Source organism: Enhydra lutris, unplaced genomic scaffold (assembly GCF_002288905.1).
Source record: "Enhydra lutris kenyoni isolate GAN:26980312 unplaced genomic scaffold, ASM228890v2 scaffoldscaffold62, whole genome shotgun sequence".
Lineage (NCBI taxonomy): Eukaryota > Metazoa > Chordata > Mammalia > Carnivora > Mustelidae > Enhydra > Enhydra lutris.
This window is the reverse complement of record NW_019154146.1, coordinates 14,295,690-14,300,389: the sequence shown is the minus strand read 5'-3', so window position 1 is coordinate 14,300,389 and position 4,700 is coordinate 14,295,690.

Genomic DNA, 4,700 nt, shown 5'->3' with positions numbered 1-4,700 from the left:
CTTTCCTTAGAGAACGTTCTACACAGCTGTAAGATGGCTTACGATCCTACATATATGCCAGTATTGATTCCAGACCAAGGAATTACATGTCTCAAGAGTTCTGGGGGAAAACACAATCTTCTTAATATTAATTAATACAGTTAGCCAAAGGGTATGAGGAAAGACTTCTTTTTATCTTTCTCTTGTCCAGTGCTCCTAGAAGGATTTGGCCACTTTGTATTAGTTATCTATGTATAACAAACCATTCCAAATGTACAGGCTTAAAACACCAAACATTTAGGACCTCACAGTTTCAAGAATTTGAGAGCAGTTAAGTTGCATGATTCAAGTTGCACTCAGCATGTTGTCAGGGTCTACAGTAGTCTGAAGGCTTCATTGGAACTGGAGGACTTGCTTGCAAGAAGACTCAGCCTTAGCAATTGGCAGGAAGCCTCAATTCTTCACTTGGGACATCTCAAAGACCTAAAATGTCTTACAATGTGGGGCTTTCCAGAAGCTGCTCACAATTGACCTTCCCTTAGTGAGTGACGTGAGAGAGAGAGAGAAGAAGAGGTAAAAAATCACAATGTCTTTTATAACCTAATCTCAGGAAGGTCATGCCATCTCTTCCACTGTTTTCTATTAGTTACATAGACCAAAACTGATACAGTACAGTAAAGCAAAGGTGCAAATATCATGAAGCTGGAGTCACTGTGGGGGCATTTTAGAAGCTAATAGTCTGCTTTCTGGTTCCCAATAATTCACATCCCTCTTACATGAAAATTACACTGATCCTCTCCTCAAACTTTCAAAAGTCTATTATAGCTTCAGCTGAAAATCCATCATTACGTAAATCTGACCTTGGTGTAGATGAGGTTTCTTAGGCATATTCTTGAAATACAATTTCTCAAATACAGTTTTTTTCAATCTAAGGATCTGTGAACTAAAGGGACAATTTATTTGTCTCCCAAACACCCAATACAGAACGATGGCACCAGCAAAAGAATGTCTTAAGTTCAAGAAAAAGTCAAAGAGGTCCACTCTTGTTATTTCTATTCAACACTGCACTGGAGGTTCTAGCCATGGCAATTAGACAAGAAAAAGAAATGGAAAGCATCCAGATTATAGAGGAATTATATATTGCAATCATACATTGCTTGTGGGAATTTACAACAAAGCAGCTGCTATGAAAAACAGTTTGGCAATTCTTTAAAAAAATTAGACACAGAATTAGCATGTGATTCAGCAATTCCACTCTTAGGTAAACCCAAGGTAATCAAAAACGTATGTTCACACAAAAACTTGTATATAAAATGTTCATAGAAGCACTATTCATAATAGCCAAAAAATAGAAACAACCCACATATCTATCAAGTGCTGAACAAACAAAATATGGTATATACTTATAATAGAATATCAAACAAAACAGAACTATAGCTAATTAAATATCAAATTGGGGATAAAATGAAATCACAAAAATAATCCAAAGGAAAGCAGAAAGAGAAAAATGTAAACGGAACAGATGAGACAAATGGAAAACAAATCAAGATGGTAAAATCTGATCATATTAATATTCATATTAAATGAAAATGACCTAATTATTCCAATTAAAAGGTGGATATTATTGAATTATTAAAAAATAATATTCAACTATATGAGGTCCGCAAACACACTCCAAATACAAGATGAAAAATAAGCTTAAAGTGGATGGAAGGGATATATATACCATGCCAGCACTAATTACAACAACAACAACAAAAAGCTAGAGTGCTTATTTTAGTATTAGACAATGTAGATTCCATAGCAAAGATATTACCAAAAATTTTAAAAGTCATTTTAAAATGACAAAGAGAGTATTTTACCAGGAAGGTATAACAATCTTAAATGTTTATGTAGCTAATAACAAAGCTACAAAATATATAACACAAAAACTGAAAATTTGCAAAAAGAAACAGATAAATCCATAATTACAGTTGAATATTTCAATACCTATCTCTTAATAATAGAACAAGTAGATAACAATCAGAAAGAATATATAAAATATGAAAACACTATTAGCCAAGTTGACCTAATTGGTTGACATTTATAAGGCATTTCACCAAAGAACAGCAAAATTTATCATCTTTTCAAGTAGACATGAGACATTCACCTGATAGGTCATATCCTAGGCCATAAAATATTTGTCAATAAACTAAGGATTCAAGTCACATAAAGTATCTTCTTTGACAACAATTAAATTTACAATTAAATTTACAATAAAAGGAAGATACCTGGAAAATTCTAAAGTATTGAGAAACTAACACACTTTTAAACAACCTGTGGATCAAAAATAAATCAGAAAGAAAATTATAAAGCATTTGAAAATTAACAAAATTAAAATATCAGAACTTAGGACATGCTGCTCAGACAAAACTTGGAGGGATATTTATAGCACTAAACACCTATGGAAGAAAAGATCATATCAAAGACCTCAGCTGCCACCTTAAGAATCTAGCAAAAGAGCGAATTAAACTCAAAGTAAACAGAAGTAAACAAAACCAAAAAACAATGATATGGAAGAGAGAAAACTTATGAAATCAAAAACTGATTATTTGAAAAGGTCAATCTAATAGATAAACCTCTCATCAGACTGATCAGTAAAAGGAGTAAGACTCCATCAACCAGTATCAGCATGAGAGAAATGAACATCACTAAAGATTTTACAAATAGTAAAAGGATAATATGGTAATACTGTGACCAATTTATTCCAATAAATTAAGTAAATTACATTAATAGAAACATACCTTTAAAGTCATAAACTACTAAAGCTCATCCAAGAAGAAACATAAATTGAACCCTATATTTACTGAAAAAAGTATATTTTAAACACCTTCCTACAGAAAAACAAAAATACCTCCAGACTCAGATGGTTTCCTTGGAGAATTCTAACAAATAGTAAAAGAAGAAATATAATTTGAAACAAATATCCAGAAAATTGAAAAGCAGATAATATGTCCCAAAGACACTGTAAGAAAACTACAGCTTAATATCCCTCATGAATATAATGTAAAAATTCTTAGTATGTAACAAATTGATTCCAACAATACCTAAAAAGAATAATACATTATGAACTAGTGGAATTAACTGTAGGAATGCAGGGTTGCTTTAACATTTTAAAATCAATCAACAAAATACATATTTAAAAAAACAAAAAAAAAAGAAACTATATGAGCATGCCAATCAATGGAGGGAAAACATTTGACAAAACCCAACATTCAATCTTCATAAAAATTTTCAACAAACTAGGAATAGAAACTTATCCTCAACTTGATAAGGAGGATCTATAAAAAACCGACAACTATTATCATTCTGAATGCTTTTCCCCTAACATCTGCAACAAGATAAAAATGTCTTTTTTATTTCTATTGAACATTTTACTGGAGGTTTTAGCCAGTATAATGTGGCAAGAAAAAGGAATAAAAGACACATAGACTACAATGAAGAAATAAAACTTACCATATCCAGAAGACAAAAATCATCTACATTGAAAATCTGATGGGATTCTCAATTATAAAAGTGAGTTTACTTTGCAGAAATGTCTGTTCATGTCCTCTGCCCATTTCTTGATTGGATTATTTGTTCTTTGGGTGTTGAGTTTGCTAAATTCTTTATAGATTTTGGACACTAGCCCTTTATCTGATATGTCATTTGCAAATATCTTCTCCCATTCTGTCAGTTGTCTTTTGGTTTTGTTAACTGTTTCCTTTGCTGTGCAAAAGCTTTTGATCTTGATAAAAATCCCAATAGTTCATTTTTGCCCTTGCTTCCCTTGCCTTTGGCGATGTTCCTAGGAAGATGTTGCTGCGGCTGAGGTCGAAGAGGTTGCTGCCTGTGTTCTCCTCAAGGATTTTGATGGGTTCCTTTCTCACATTGAGATCCTTCATCCATTTTGAGTCTATTTTCGTGTGTGGTGTAAGGAAATGATCCAATTTCATTTTTCTGCATGTGGCTGTCCAATTTTCCCAACACCATTTATTGAAGAGGCTCTCTTTTTTCCATTGGACATTCTTTCCTGCTTTGTCGAAGAACAGACATTTCTGCAAAGAAGACATCCAGATGGCCAACAGACACATGAAAAAGTGCTCCACATCACTTGGCATCAGGGAAATACAAATCAAAACCACAATGAGATACCACCTCACACCAGTCAGAATGGCTAAAATTAACAAGTCAGGAAATGACAGATGCTGGCGAGGATGCGGAGAAAGGGGAACCCTCCTACACTGTTGGTGGGAATGCAAGCTGGTGCAACCACTCTGGAAAACAGCCTAGAGGTTCCTCAAAATGTTGAAAATAGAACTACCTTACGACCCAGCAATTGCACTGCTGGGTATTTACCCTAAAGATACAAACGTAGTGATCCAAAGGGGCACGTGCACCCGAATGTTTATAGCAGCAATGTCTACAATAGCCAAACTATGGAAAGAACCAGATGTCCATCAACAGACGAATGGATAAAGAAGAGGTGGTATATATACACAATGGAATACTATGCAGCCATCAAAAGCAATGAAATCTTGCCATTTGTGACGACGTGGATGGAACTAGAGGGTATCATGCTTAGCGAAATAAGTCAATCGGAGAAAGACAACTATCATATGATCTCCCTGATATGAGGGAGAGGAGATGCAACATGGGGGGTTAAGGGGGTAGGAGAAGAGTAAATGAAACAAGATGAGATT